The sequence below is a fragment of the Thalassophryne amazonica genome, chromosome 18 (assembly GCF_902500255.1).
Source record: "Thalassophryne amazonica chromosome 18, fThaAma1.1, whole genome shotgun sequence".
NCBI lineage: Eukaryota > Metazoa > Chordata > Actinopteri > Batrachoidiformes > Batrachoididae > Thalassophryne > Thalassophryne amazonica.
In genome coordinates this window covers 63,651,646-63,668,915 of record NC_047120.1, presented here as the reverse complement: position 1 = coordinate 63,668,915, position 17,270 = coordinate 63,651,646, and positions in this window count along the sequence as shown.

Here is a 17,270-nt window from a genome sequence, read left to right as displayed (position 1 = left end):
TTGCTGTATCTGTTAGCTATTTAATCTTTGCAGTTAGATTGATCTAGTTAACTAGATAACGATTTGTTTCACAGTGTAATCTTCACGTGCTAAAGCACTCCCTCTGCTGAATCACCTCTAAATTATTTACACATTATTCACTTTGTGTGTTTTTAGGAATCCGCTAGCTTAGCGCAGCTACTAGCTCTTAGCCGGTTTAGCATGGCAGCTTCTCCTGTCTCTCCCGCACTTTTCTGCTCTGGGTGTGAAATGTTTAGTTATTCCTCGGCCTCCTTTAACAGTAACGGTACTTGTAATAAGTGTAGCTTATTCGTAGCTTTGGAGGCCAGGCTGGGCGAATTGGAGACTCGGCTCCGCACCTTGGAAAATCCTACAGCTAGCCAGGCCCCTGTAGTCGGTGCGGACCAAGGTAGCTTAGCCGCCGTTAGTTCCCCTCCGGCAGATCCCGAGCAGCCGGGAAAGCAGGCCGACTGGGTGACTGTGAGGAGGAAGCGTAGTTCTAAACAGAAGCCCCCTGTACACCACCAACCCGTTCACAGCTCTAACCGTTTTTTCCCCACTCGGTGACACACCCGCCGAGGAACAAACTCTGGTTATTGGCGACTCTGTTTTGAGAAATGTGAAGTTAGCGACACCAGCAACCACAGTCAGTTTAATTCATTTGAAAGCTTGACTCTTAGTCTTGTCCATCCAAATTGGAAGTCCCAAAAAACAGTTTTATTTGTTGTTATCTATCGTCCTCCTGGTCGTTACTGTGAGTTTCTCTGTGAATTTTTGGACCTTTTGTCTGACTTAGTGCTTAGCTCAGATAAGATAATTATAGTGGGCGATTTTAACATCCACACAGATGCTGAGAATGACAGCCTCAACACTGCATTTAATCTATTGTTAGACTCGATTGGCTTTGCTCAAAATGTAAATGAGTCCACCCACCACTTTAATCATACCTTAGGTCTTGTTCTGACTTATGGTATGGAAATTGAAGACTTAACAGTATTCCCTGAAAACCCCCTTCTGTCTGATCATTTCTTAATAACATTTACATTTACTCTGATGGACTACCCAGCAGTGGGGAATAAGTTTCATTACTTGATAACGATTTTATCATATACCTATAAATGATAAATGTTGTATGGCTTTCTGAAGGGTGTAAAAATTCCGTATTACGTTGTGCACCTTCACAACATTAAATTGTTACCTTTTGGCTATTCCATTGTCCCTTCATTAACGCCCCCTGTTGTGGGTCCATGTCACGACACTTCCCCAACACAACTTGATAACGATTTTATCATATACCTATAAATGATACATGTTGTATGGTTTTCTGAAGGGTGTAAAAAGCCATATTCATTGGTAAACAACTTGATAACGATTTTATCATATACCTATAAGTGATAAATGTTGTATGGTTTTCTGAAGGGTGTAAAAAGCCATATTCACTGGTAAAACAACTTGATAACGATTTTATCATATACTTATAAATGATAAATTTTGTATGGTTTTCTGAAGGGTGTAAAAAGCCATATTCACTCGTAAAACAACTTGAGAACGATTTTATCATATACCTATAAATGATAAATGTTGTATGGCTTTCTGAAGGGTGTAAAAAGCCATATTCATTGGTGAACAACTTGATAACGATTTTATCATATACAGTGGTCCCTCGTTTATCGCGCGAGTTACATTCTAAAAATAACCCACATTAGACGAAATCCTCGAAGTAGTCAGCGTTATTTTTTACAATTATTATAGATGTTTTAAGGCTGTAAAACCCCTCGCTACACACTTTATACACTTTTCTCAAACAGGCATTAACATTTTCTCACTTTTCTCTCCTGTGTAAACACTCAAAGTTCAAACATTAAAAAAAATAGAACGTTTTCCTATAAATAATTATGATGGCTTTTAGAACTAACAAATTTAATTTTAACAATCAACCTACAAGGTTGGACACGTAAGAAATTATTAATAGTGACTCACCAGTATTTCACAGTTCCATTGACCGCGCCTCTTCGTCGTGGCGCCACTCTGCTGTCTGGATTGGCTGATTACCAAGGCGATATTCATTTTGTGTGTTTTACTCGGGTGGTATGAAAAATATTACCCGTCTTGAAAAGGGTGTATTGCTATTTATTCTTTAGTGTTTTATCCAATCATATTGGCGTATCATTTATAGGTATATGATAATAATTTTTCTTCATGTTGCCCAGTCTGGACGTCATGTAATCAGTCTTATGTTTGACGGGCAATATTTTTTTGCAAGTAACGAATGGATTTTTACAAAGCTTTCTGATGAGGAGGGCGACTTTAGACATCTTGGTAGCCAACAAGGTCATCCTCAAAAAAAAAAAGAAGAAAAAAAAAAACCCAAATTCCCTTAATATCTTTCATTAATTTATTTTAATATTGCAGGATATGTTTTGCCTTTTATGACTTTCTTTAACACTCTGGCTTTAACACACTCTTACTTTACGATGTCACAAAACCTTTTGATGGATGATGTTCAATTTTGGGGTCAAAATAGTCACCGCCCTCTTTGGCATAGCTGTCAAATTCTCCATGACTCACATTATTATGTGACATATCTTAATAACAAACAAACTGACAAACAACCATTGATGATCACATAACCCCTGACCTCTTCCATCACTTGTTAGAGGTAAAAATCCCTAAATCTCTAAAACCCTGTGACACTCACTTGAAACGTGTGGTGATGTAGACTGCCTCTACTGGTGGTTGGCTCTCACTGCGGTATTGTATCACTTCCTGTTCCGGAGCACAGCGGTGTTTTGCTGTATCTGTTAGCTATTTAATCTTTGCAGTTAGATTGATCTAGTTAACTAGATAACGATTTGTTTCACAGTGTAATCTTCACGTGCTAAAGCACTCCCTCTGCTGAATCACCTCTAAATTATTTACACATTATTCACTTTGTGTGTTTTTAGGAATCCGCTAGCTTAGCGCAGCTACTAGCTCTTAGCCGGTTTAGCATGGCAGCTTCTCCTGTCTCTCCCGCACTTTTCTGCTCTGGGTGTGAAATGTTTAGTTATTCCTCGGCCTCCTTTAACAGTAACGGTACTTGTAATAAGTGTAGCTTATTCGTAGCTTTGGAGGCCAGGCTGGGCGAATTGGAGACTCGGCTCCGCACCTTGGAAAATCCTACAGCTAGCCAGGCCCCTGTAGTCGGTGCGGACCAAGGTAGCTTAGCCGCCGTTAGTTCCCCTCCGGCAGATCCCGAGCAGCCGGGAAAGCAGGCCGACTGGGTGACTGTGAGGAGGAAGCGTAGTTCTAAACAGAAGCCCCCTGTACACCACCAACCCGTTCACAGCTCTAACCGTTTTTCCCCACTCGGTGACACACCCGCCGAGGAACAAACTCTGGTTATTGGCGACTCTGTTTTGAGAAATGTGAAGTTAGCGACACCAGCAACCACAGTCAGTTTAATTCATTTGAAAGCTTGACTCTTAGTCTTGTCCATCCAAATTGGAAGTCCCAAAAAACAGTTTTATTTGTTGTTATCTATCGTCCTCCTGGTCGTTACTGTGAGTTTCTCTGTGAATTTTTGGACCTTTTGTCTGACTTAGTGCTTAGCTCAGATAAGATAATTATAGTGGGGCGATTTTAACATCCACACAGATGCTGAGAATGACAGCCTCAACACTGCATTTAATCTATTGTTAGACTCGATTGGCTTTGCTCAAAATGTAAATGAGTCCACCCACCACTTTAATCATACCTTAGGTCTTGTTCTGACTTATGGTATGGAAATTGAAGACTTAACAGTATTCCCTGAAAACCCCCTTCTGTCTGATCATTTCTTAATAACATTTACATTTACTCTGATGGACTACCCAGCAGTGGGGAATAAGTTTCATTACAGTAGAAGTCTTTCAGAAAGCGCTGTAACTAGGTTTAAGGATATGATTCCTTCTTTATGTTCTCCAATGCCATATACCAACACAGGGCAGAGTAGCTACCTAAACTCTGTGAGTGAGATAGATTATCTCGTCAATAGTTTTATATCCTCACTGAGGACAACTTTGGATGCTGTAGCTCCTCTGAAAAAGAGAGCCTTAAATCAGAAGTGCCTGTCTCCGTGGTATAACTCACAAACTCGCAGCTTAAAGCAGATAACCTGTAAGTTGGAGAGGAAATGGCGTCTCACTAATTTAGAAGATCTTCACTTAGCCTGGAAAAAGAGTCTGTTGCTCTATAAAAAGGCCCTCCGTAAAGCTAGGACAGCTTACTACTCATCACTAATTGAAGAAAATAAGAACAACCCCATGTTTCTTTTCAGCACTGTAGCCAGGCTGACAAAGAGTCAGAGCTCTATTGAGCCGAGTATTCCTTTAACTTTAACTAGTAATGACTTCATGACTTTCTTTGCTAATAAAATTTTAACTATTAGAGAAAAAATTACTCATAACCATCCCAAAGACATATCATTCTCTTTGGCTGCTTTCAGTGATGCTGGTATTTGGTTAGACTCTTTCTCTCCGATTGTTCTGTCTGAGTTATTTTCATTAGTTACTTCCTCCAAACCATCAACATGTCTATTAGACCCGATTCCTACCAGGCTGCTCAAGGAAGCCCTACCATTAATTAATGCTTCGATCTTAAATATGATCAATCTATCTTTATTAGTTGGCTATGTACCACAGGCTTTTAAGGTGGCAGTAATTAAACCATTACTTAAAAAGCCATCACTTGACCCAGCTATCTTAGCTAATTATAGGCCAATCTCCAACCTTCCTTTTCTCTCAAAAATTCTTGAAAGGGTAGTTGTAAAACAGCTAACTGATCATCTGCAGAGGAATGGTCTATTTGAAGAGTTTCAGTCAGGGTTTAGAATTCATCATAGTACAGAAACAGCATTAGTGAAGGTTACACATGATCTTCTTATGGCCTCAGACAGTGGACTCATCTCTGTGCTTGTTCTGTTAGACCTCAGTGCTGCTTTTGATACTGTTGACCATAAAATTTTATTACAGAGATTAGAGCATGCCGTAGGTATTAAAGGCACTGCGCTGCGGTGGTTTGAATCATATTTATCTAATAGATTACAATTTGTTCATGTAAATGGGGAATCTTCTTCACAGACTAAGGTTAATTATGGAGTTCCACAAGGTTCTGTGCTAGGACCAATTTTATTCATTTTATACATGCTTCCCTTAGGCAGTATTATTAGACAGCATTGCTTAAATTTTCATTGTTACGCAGATGATACCCAGCTTTATCTATCCATGAAGCCAGAGGACACACATCAATTAGCTAAACTGCAGGATTGTCTTACAGACATAAAGACATGGATGACCTCTAATTTCCTGCTTTTAAACTCAGATTAAAATGAAGTTATTGTACTTGGCCCCACAAATCTTAGAAACATGGTGTCTAACCAGATCCTTACTCTGGATGGCATTACCCTGACCTCTAGTAATACTGTGAGAAATCTTGGAGTCATTTTTGATCAGGATATGTCATTCAATGCGCATATTAAACAAATATGTAGGACTGCTTTTTTGCATTTGCGTAATATCTCTAAAATTAGAAAGGTCTTGTCTCAGAGTGATGCTGAAAAACTAATTCATGCATTTATTTCCTCTAGGCTGGACTATTGTAATTCATTATTATCAGGTTGTCCTAAAAGTTCCCTGAAAAGCCTTCAGTTAATTCAAAATGCTGCAGCTAGAGTACTGACGGGGACTAGAAGGAGAAAGCATATCTCACCCATATTGGCTTCTCTTCATTGGCTTCCTGTTAATTCTAGAATAGAATTTAAAATTCTTCTTCTTACTTATAAGGTTTTGAATAATCAGGTCCCATCTTGTCTTAGGGACCTCATAGTACCATATCACCCCAATAGAGCGCTTCGCTCTCAGACTGCAGGCTTACTTGTAGTTCCTAGGGTTTGTAAGAGTAAAATGGGAGGCAGAGCCTTCAGCTTTCAGGCTCCTCTCCTGTGGAACCAGCTCCCAATTCGGATCAGGGAGACAGACACCCTCTCTACTTTTAAGATTAAGCTTAAAACTTTCCTTTTTGAAAAAGCTTATAGTTAGGGCTGGATCAGGTGACCCTGAACCATCCCTTAGTTATGCTGCTATAGACTTAGACTGCTGGGGGGTTCCCATGATGCATTGAGTGTTTCTTTCTCTTTTTGCTCTGTATGCACCACTCTGCATTTAATCATTAGTGATTGATCTCTGCTCCCCTCCACAGCATGTCTTTTTCCTGATTCTCTCCCTCAGCCCCAACCAGTCCCAGCAGAAGACTGCTCCTCCCTGAGCCTGGTTCTGCTGGAGGTTTCTTCCTGTTAAAAGGTAGTTTTTCCTTCCCACTGTCGCCAAGTGCTTGCTCACAGGGGGTCGTTTTGACTGTTGGGGTTTTTCTGTAATTATTGTATGGCTTTTACCTTACAATACTCGTATAAAGCGCCTTGGGGCAACTGTTTGTTGTGATTTGGCGCTATATAAATAAAATTGATTTGATTTGATTTGTTTTTCCCATTTATTTTTGCTTTTTTTATGCCGACAGTGTGCGCCCTCATTAAACCATCCGGCTACCTACGCGCCAAAATGCCACTAAATAAAATTGATTTGATTTGATGTATACAATTTACCGTCATAATGGTGGAATTCATTCATGGCAAATGACTCGAAACATCTGAGATGCCGATTTTTATTCCTTAAATCTTACCTTTTAACTGCACAATGCATTTTTAGGATTTGTCTTTAAAAGTAAATTCCTCAGCTCGTAAAGTTTATGGTGTGAATCAGCGGTAATCTTGTGTGTTTCAGTATCATTTGAGCAAACAGCTCGGGCTTAATTGCCTTAATTTGACAATATCCCCGCAGTGTTTTGATAGGGAGGCACTTCTGCAAATGATATTCACAAGTACTGCAGGATAAGTTCATGAAAAGCACCTTGACGCATGATTAAGCATTATTTCATTTGGGGGGAAAAAAGCAATGATTATGGTGAGTGTGCAGGAAATGTGAAAACATAAAACATGCTCCCCGTGTGCTGCAGATCAAACACTTCATTACAAAATACGACTGCATGTGAGCACAGCAGCTTTGCAGGGAGAGAATAGCTTCATTCTGCTTCTCTAGAAATGATCAATGTTCCGTTTCTGACAAGAATGCAGTTCTGTAATCTGGAGTCTATTTCTGTCACTACGGAGTCTTTGATGCCATAATAGGAAGCCTCATTCATATACGCTCTATCCTGTAAACGCATTATAAGGAAAGTTCAGCGGTGCATGTATCCATTTTCACCAGTGACAGCAATTTACTGGCTCTCTGCAAGAAGCAGGAAAAATATCAAAAACAGAAAATACAACGCTATTCCAATTATTTACTCTTTCAAATATGGCGCGGTGGTGCAGAACCATTTTAAAATTCATAACCCAGTGCTTGCTGAAGGGATTTGTTCACATATTAAGATGTGTATAATCTCTTAAATTGCTTGTCCGCTGTGATAGAAGGCTGTAGTTACTGTATCAGGTCAGCATGTAGCCTATCCACCACCCTGCACCCTGCGCCTGAGGCACATCTTGAGGGTGGGCACCTGGAACATCCTTTCCCTGAGCAAGGATGAGGATCTTCCACTGCTGTCCACAGAGCTGTTTCAAAACTCCACATTGTAGTGGTCTGAGCTACTCTATGTTCTGAAGAAAACCAGTATTGATCAGTGTGTCTGGTATTTATATTGTGTATTTATATTGCAAACTGTTTTTCTTTTCACTTTTGATAATCTGTGTGCTTCTTACCCCGTGTGCTGCTGTACAATACTGCTGGAACCTCAGTTGATTAATTTCTGTTGTTAGACTAAAGACAGACCTTGTGTCATGACTGATGGCATCAAAATCGTCGAGTTATAATGATGGTCCAATCTTGCTAACCTGACGCCTTTACAAAGAGCACCATCCAATGGCTACACCTAGCTGTTTGCACACCCAAAGGCATTAATATCAAGATTTTCTTGGCCTGGCATGGACTTTTATAAATTATGTGAATGTCGGGACTTTACACAACTGCCAAAACTAAAAAAAAAACCCTAGATCTGCTCATGAATCCACATCTAGAACGTTTGTTCTTGTGTCATACCACACCTGTCCACCAGATGTCACAATTTTGGGAACACTTCCTGAAGTTTCCTCATTCGGTACTTTAACGTTTCCCATAATCCCCCTGCGCTTCCCAGAATGCACGCGGCACCAGCAGAGTTCCGGCGTCTTACAGCGGATGTAAACAATGGCTAACGAGGATGTGGATGGCACCAATTCAGCAGGTTCACGATTATGACGATAACACGTTCTCTGAAGTTGAGAGGGTTATCTAGGAGAGCTGTAGCACCTGCGATGAACTTCTGCTGTGCCCCAATGTTGTCCATACATCACGACGTGTGTTTACATTGTGCTCTAAACCAGAACTCTGCTGAAACCAATCTCTCACGTTAGTCACGGACCACAAGACGGCGCAAGATTCACAACTGCAAAACAGCAAATGAACGCCAACCGAAACTGTGTTCTTGTTAGATGCAAATACCTAATGTTGAAATATCACGTTCACGATAATACAAAACTGTTTGCACTATCAAGCAAAACCAGAACACACTGAACCCCGGAACAGTCTGAAAGGTCAAAAATATATTTTTGTTCTTCACAGTTTGATTTTTATATAGGTAAATGGTTTCCCGTCACTTAACTTGTACACAAGATGTATATTTTGATGTAAAACAGGGGTTTTCAAAGTGTGGGACAATGAGCCCTCCCCAGAGAACAAATGAATAGCTGCACCGCGCCCCCCACCACCAACACACATACACATATTTCAACATCTTCATGTGTATCTTTTTATTCTTTTACACATCTTAAACACATTTTAAATATATGTGTTTTTTAAAGAACTGTCTATGCATTTACACAATTTACAGCCTTTGTAAACATTTTAAACATATTTTTAAAGAACTTTCTATTCTTTCACACATTTTACACAATTTTAAACATTTTGAACATTTTTAAAAAACTTTCTATTCTTCTATTTTTACAAAAATATATTTTTGTTCTTCACAGTTTGATTTTTAATATAGGTAAATGTTTTTCAGTCACCTAACTTGTACGCAAGTTGTATATTTTGATCTAAAACAAGGGTTTTCAAAGTGTGGGAGAGTGAGCCCCCCCAGAGAACAAATAAATAGATACCCCCCCACCAGCGCACATACACATAATTTCAACATCTTCATGTGTATCTTTTTTATTCTTTTACACATCTTAAACACATTTTAAATATATGTGTTTTTTAAAGAACTGTCTATGCATTTACACAATTTACAGCCTTTGTAAACATTTTAAACATATTTTTAAAGAACTGTCTATGCATTTACACAATTTACAGCCTTTGTAAACATTTTAAACATATTTTTAAAGAACTTTCTATTCTTTCACACATTTTACACAATTGTAAACATTTTGAACATTTTTAAAAAACTTTCTATTCTTCTATTTTTACAAAAATATATTTTTGTTCTTCACAGTTTGATTTTTAATATAGGTAAATATTTTTCAGTCACCTAACTTGTACGCAAGTTGTATATTTTGATCTAAAACAAGGGTTTTCAAAGTGTGGGAGAGTGAGCTCCCTCAGAGAACAAATAAATAGATACCCCCCCACCAGCACACATACACATAATTTCAACATCTTCATGTGTATCTTTTTATTCTTTTACACATCTTAAACACATTTTAAATATATGTGTTTTTTAAAGAACTGTCTATGCATTTACACAATTTACAGCCTTTGTAAACATTTTAAACATATTTTTAAAGAACTGTCTATGCATTTACACAATTTACAGCCTTTGTAAACATTTTAAACATATTTTTAAAGAACTTTCTATTCTTTCACACATTTTACACAATTGTAAACATTTTGAACATTTTTAAAAAACTTTCTATTCTTCTATTTTTACAAAAATATATATTTTTGTTCTTCACAGTTTGATTTTTAATATAGGTAAATATTTTTCAGTCACCTAACTTGTACGCAAGTTGTATATTTTGATCTAAAACAAGGGTTTTCAAAGTGTGGGAGAGTGAGCTCCCTCAGAGAACAAATAAATAGATACCCCCCCCACCAGCACACATACACATAATTTCAACATCTTCATGTGTATCTTTTTATTCTTTTACACATCTTAAACACATTTTAAATATATGTGTTTTTTAAAGAACTGTCTATGCATTTACACAATTTACAGCCTTTGTAAACATTTTAAACATATTTTAAAGAACTTTCTATTCTTTCACACATTTTACACAATTGTAAACATTTTGAACATTTTTAAAAAACTTTCTATTCTTCTATTTTTACAAAAATATATTTTTGTTCTTCACAGTTTGATTTTTAATATAGGTAAATGTTTTTCAGTCACCTAACTTGTACGCAAGTTGTATATTTTGATCTAATACAAGGGTTTTCAAAGTGTGGGAGAGTGAGCTCCCTCAGAGAACAAATAGATACCCCCCCACCAGCACACATACACATAATTTCAACATCTTCATGTGTATCTTTTTATTCTTTTACACATCTTAAACACATTTTAAATATATGTGTTTTTTAAAGAACTGTCTATGCATTTACACAATTTACAGCCTTTGCAAACATTTTAAACATATTTTTAAAGAACTTTCTATTCTTTCACACATTTTACACAATTTTAAACATTTTGAACATTTTTAAAAAACTTTCTATTCTTCTATTTTTACAAAAATATATTTTTGTCCTTCACAGTTTGATTTTTATATAGGTAAATGTCTTTCAGTCATCTAACTTGTACGCAAGTTGTATATTTTGATTTAAAACAAGGGTTTTCAAAGTGTCAGAGAGTGAGCTCCCCCCAGAGAACAAATAAATAGATGCCCCACCCCCCATCAACACACATACACACAATTTTGACATCTTCAATTTCAACACTTTTCAAACATTTTAAACATATTTTTGAAAAGCTTTCTATTCTTCTATTTTTTGCCTTTTGTCATATTTTAAACATTTTTTTTTAACAATTAAACATCTGTGTGTTTTTAAACATCTTTGACATAACTAACACATTTTAACATAAATAATTTTAATTAAACTTTTATACATATTTAGTCTCTCATCTAGTCTCACCTCTTGTTTAGTGCGAGCAATGAGTCTGGGTCTTTGACGCGCACAGGCGGCTGATGCGGGGACGCACTGGAGAGGAGCAAACGAAGATCGTCCTCTACTTTCTTCTTTTTTTGTCTTCTCACTGGTAGATTTACGCACTAAAAATCTATCCATTTTTCTCCTGGCATGTGTTGTGAAAGTGTAGTGACACGGACCCACAACAGGGGACGTAAATGAACGGGCAATGGATAAGCCAAAAAATAACAATTTAATGTTGTGTTTCGCACAACGGAATACAGACAAGTGCAATTGAGAAGTGCAGTCAATTATACGAAAAGGTGACGTGTGGGCAGGCTCGAGGATAGAAGACGTCTGTCCAGAGAAGAGCCGGATCCCACACGGCTTCCACCATCAACGGATCTGAAGAACACCGGAGCCGCCAAGTCCTGAGTCCCCAGGTGGCCACCGTCTCCAGCTGTCAGACCTGGTACTGCTGGCAATGAAAAGAAACAGTTAATGGTGGATGTGTGAGTACACACCCAGTAATCTCTCAATACTCAGTTCCTCCGGGAGGGAGAACCTCCACCTCCAGAAACAGAAACACCCGTGCAGCTCCTGTCGGTCGCTTCTCTGGATGGAGTGAGAGGCGAAGACGTCGCAACCCACACTGTACGCCAGTCCAGCAGAAGACTGTATCCACACGGCGAACGGCTGCACACAGAACAATATTCAATAAATCAGAGCAGAGAAGGTTACCTGAGTGGTAGCTGATTTCTCGGCGGGGAGGTGGAGTTGCAGTCCAGGTGATGTGGTGGTGATGTGGATGATGATAGTAGAGTGAGTGACAGCTGGTGCTGTTGATGAGTGACAGCTGTCACTCTCTGTTGCTCCGACGCCCTCTCGTGCTTGAAGCCCGCACTTCAAGCAGGGCGCCCTCTGGTGGTGGTGGGCCAACAGTACCTCCTCTTCAGCGGCCCACACAACAGGACCCCCCCCTCAACGGGCGCCTCCTGGAGCCCGACCAGGCTTGTCAGGGTGTCGGGTGTAGGGGCCGGGTCCAGGATGAAGCTCCTGTTCACCCAGGAGCGTTCCTCAGGTCCATACCCCTCCCAGTCCACCAGGTACTGGAACCCCCGACCCTTCTGACGGACGTCCAGGAGCCAACGCACGGTCCATGCCGGCTCCCCGTCGATGATCCGGGCAGGAGGCGGCGCAGGTCCGGGGGTGCAGAGCGGTGAAGTGTGGTAGGGCTTGAGACGTGACACATGGAAAACAGGATGAATCCGCAGTGAAGCTGGCAGCTTCAGCTTCACTGCGGCTGGACTGAGGACTTTCAGGATGGGAAATGGTCCAATAAACCTGTCCTTGAGTTTTTGGGATTCCACCTGAAGAGGGATGTCCTTGGTTGATAGCCAAACCTCCTGCCCGGGCTGGTATGCAGGGGCCGGGGAATGCCGGCGGTCTGCATGGGCCTTGGCCCTCGTCCGGGCTTTGAGCAGGGCAGAACGGGTGGTACGCCACACCCGACGGCACCTTCTGAGGTGGGCCTGGAACGAGGGCACCCCGACCTCTCCCTCCATGAGCGGGAACAATGGGGGCTGGTACCCCAAACACACTTCAAACGGGGAAAGGCCAGTGGCAGACGAAACTTGGCTATTGTGAGCGTACTCGATCAAGGCCAGATGGTGACTCCAGGCCGTCGGGTGCACGGAGGTCACACAGCGAAGGGCCTGCTCCAAGTCCTGGTTTGCCCGCTCTGCCTGTCCATTTTTCTGGGGATGGTACCCGGACAAGAGACTCACGGTGGCCCCCAGTTTCCTGCAGAAACTCCTCCAGACTTGAGAGGAGAACTGAGGACCACGATCTGAGATGATGTCTGATGGAATTCCATGCAGACGCACGACGTGGTGGACCAGGAGGTCTGCAGTCTCCTGGGCCGTCGGGAGCTTCGGAAGGGCCACGAAGTGGGCTGCCTTGGAGAACCGGTCCACTATCGTGAAAATGGTGGTCATGCCCTGGGACGGCGGGAGGCCCGTGATGAAGTCCAGGCCGATGTGGGACCAGGGGCGATCAGGCACGGGTAAAGGCTGGAGGAGGCCTTGGGTCCTGTGATGGTCAGCCTTGCCTCTGGCACAGGTGGTACAGGCATGGACGTAATCCCGGACGTCGGCTTCCATAGACGCCCACCAGAAGTGCTGCCGGACCACTGCCATGGTCCTTCGCACCCCTGGGTGGCGGGAGAGCTTGGAACCGTGACAGAAGTCCAAGAAAGCAGTCCTGGCCTCTGGTGGGATGTACAGTTTATCCTTCGGGCCATCCCCGGGTCCGGGTTCCGTGCCAGGGCCTCCCGGACGGTCTTCTCCATGTCCCAGGTGAGGGCGGCCACGACAGTGGACTCGGGGATGATGGTTTCCATAGGATCCGACAGCTTGGTCTTGACTTCCTCTTTGTGCACCCGGGACAGGGCGTCGGATCGTTGATTCTTAGTCTCGGGGCGGTATGTGATCCTGAAGTCAAAATGCCCGAAGAACAGTGACCAGCGGGCTTGCCTGGGGTTCAGACGCTTGGCGGTCCGAATGTACTCCAGGTTCTGATGGTCCGTGAAAACCGTAAACGGTACTGATGCTCCCTCCAACAGGTGTCTCCACTCCTCAAGAGCCTCTTTAACCGCCAGAAATTCCCCGATTGCCGACGTCATAGTTCCTTTCAGCCGGGGTCAACCTGTGGGAAAAATAGGCACATGGATGGAGAACCTTGTCGGACTCCCCACTCTGGGATAGCACGGCTCCTATCCCTGAGTCAGAGGCATCCACTTCAACTATGAACTGGCGATTTGGATCGGGCTGCACCAGGACTGGTACAGACGAGAACCGGCGTTTCAACTCCCTAAATGCGGCTTCACACCGATCCGACCAGTTGAAGGGGACTTTAGTGGAGGTCAGGGCTGTCAGGGGGCTAACTACCTGACTGTAGCCCTTGATGAACCTCCGGTAGAAATTTGCAAAGCCGAGGAACTGTTGCAGTTTCCTACGGCTTGTTGGTTGGGGCCAATCCCTCACCGCCGCAACCTTGGCCAGATCAGGGGCGACGGAGTTGGAGGAGATTATGAACCCCAGGAAGGACAAAGAAGAGTCAAGTCTGGTGGGAAATAAACCAATAATAGAAGATAAATTATGTACATTGGTAAATATGTCAATAGTATTTTCCTGGACAATGTGGAAAAAGATGAAATAAGAAATATTGTAAAAAACTGTGTAAACAAAAGATCAACTGACCATGAAGATTTAGACATGATGACTGTAAAAAGTATAATAGAAATTGTTATTGAACCATTTACTTATATTTGTAATCTGTCTCTGTCAACTGGGGTTTTTCCAGATGAAATGAAAATTGCTAAGGTAGTCCCATTATATAAAAATGGAGACAAACATAATTTTTCTAATTACAGGCCAGTATCATTGCTTCCACAGTTTTCTAAAATTATGGAAAAAGTTTTTGTAACAAGATTGGATAAATTTATTGAGAAACATCATATTTTAAATAATGCTCAGTATGGATTCAGAACAAAACATTCGACAGCTATGGCAATTATGGAACTAATAGAGAAAATATCAACAACAATAGATAATAAGGATTATTTTGTAAGTATTTTTATTGACCTGAAAAAGGCTTTTGATGTTATAGACCACTCAAGATTGCTCCACAAGTTACAACAATATGGAATAAGAGGTGTTGCACATCAGTGGGTAAAAAGCTACTTAGAAAATAGAAAACAGTTTGTTCAGATAAATAATACCAAATCAGAATTGTGTAACATTATTTATGGAGTACCACAAGGATCAGTACTTGGACCCAAACTGTTTATTTTGTATATCAATGATTTTGTGAATGTATCCAATGTGCTTGGCAGCATTTTATTTGCTGATGATACAACGCTGTTTTACTCTGGATCAGATATACAGGAAGTAGCACAAGTGATAAATACAGAGTTGGAAAAAGTTAAACATTGGTTTGATATAAACAGATTGTCACTAAATATTAATAAGACAAATTTCATATTGTTTAATGATAGAGCGAAAAAAAAAAAGTGTCATTACAAATAGATGGAATGGATATACAAAGGGTAAAAGAAATGAAATTTTTAGGAGTCATGATTGATGAAGATCTTACATGGAAGTCACACATAAATTACATAAAAGGAAAAATAGCGAAAGCCATTGCTGTTTTGCATAAAGTAAAATATTCATTAAATAGTTATGGTTTATTAACATTGTACAATTCATTGATTGTCCCATATTTAACTTACTGTGTAGAAATCTGGGGATCAACATATACAACCTATATACAACCTTTATTTATTTTGCAGAAAAGAGCTTTAAAAGTGATTAGTAACAGTGGTTTTAGAGATCCATCTAATCCATTGTTTATTAAGTATAGGGTACTTAAATTTCATGATTTAGTCGATTTGAAAATATTACAAACGATGTACCAAGTTAATAAAAATACTTTACCAACAAACATTCAAAATATGTTTGAAAAAAGAGTAAGTAGTTATAAATTGAAAGGAATAGAAGTCTTTAAAAAACCAAGATTTAGAACCAAAGTAAAGGAAAGGAGTATTGCAGTAAATGGTGTCAAATTATGGAACAATCTTAATAAAGAAATTAAAGAATTAAGGTCGCTTAAATTATTTAAAAACATATTAAATTAGATGTATTAAGTAAGTATGAAACTATGAAGTAAGTCAGTGGGCTGCAAGAAAGTCAAAAAAAAAAAAAAGTAAACTGTTAATGTTTGGAGTGTCTTAAGTTTAAATGTAACCTGTCAGTGATGTAATCTATTAATTAATGGTCATAATTATGAAATGGGTCAGTGGTATGTGACAAGTTAAAGAAATGCAATCTGTTAAATAATGTTGACTATGATGCTGTATATTGAAAGATTGTATTGTTAAAAGGGGCAGAAATCATAAGACTTGTTCTTCTTTGTGCTCCTTTTCATTCTGGTATTGTGGTGCTTTTGTTTTTTGCTTTTCTGTTTTTCTTTTAAATGAATGAAATAAATATATATAAAAAAAAAAAAAGAGCGGTGGAACTCGCACTTCTCGCCCTTCACGAACAGCCGGTTCTCCAACAACCGCTGCAGGACCTGACGCACATGCTTGACATGGGTCTCAGGATCCGGGGAAAAGATGAGTATATCGTCCAGATATACGAAGACAAACCGATGCAGGAAGTCCCGCAAGACGTCATTAACCAATGCTTGGAACGTCGCGGGCGCATTGGTGAGGCCGAACGGCATGACCAGGTACTCAAAGTGACCTAACGGGGTGTTAAATGCTGTCTTCCACTCGTCTCCCTCCCGGATCCGAACCAGGTGATAAGCATTCCTAAGATCCAGTTTAGTGAAAATTTGGACTCCATGCAAGGGCGTGAACACTGAATCCAACAGAGGTAACGGGTATCGGTTGCGAACTGTGATCTCTTTCAGCCCTCTGTAGTCAATGCATGGACGGAGTCCACCGTCTTTTTTGCCCACAAAAAAGAAACCAGCACCCATCGGGGAGGTGGAGTTCCGGATCAACCCGGCAGCTAACGAGTCCCGGATGTAGGTCTCCATTGATTCGCGTTCCGGACGTGAGAGGTTGTACAGCCTGCTGGACGGGTACTCAGCGCCTGGTATCAAATCAATGGCACAATCGTACGGATGGTGCGGGGGCAGTGTGAGTACCAAATCCTTGCTGAAGACCTCAGCAAGGTCATGGTACTCGGCTGGCACCGCCGCCAGATTGGGGGGGACTAAAACCTCCTCTTTAGCTGTCACACCGGGTGGAACCTAGGATCCTAAACACTCCCGGTGGCAGGTTTCGCTCCACTGTGTCAGAACCCCAGACGGCCAATCAATCCGGGGATTATGTTTTAACACCCATGGAAAACCCAAAATCACTCAGGAGATGGAAGGTGTTACATAAAACACAATCTCCTCCCTGTGATTTCCAGACACAACCAATGTCACTGGCTGTGTCTGGTGTGTGATTAGTGGAAGAAGGGTGCCATCTAGTGCCCGTACCGACAATGGTGACGGTAAGGCCACTAGAGGGAGCCCAACCTCCTTTGCCCATCT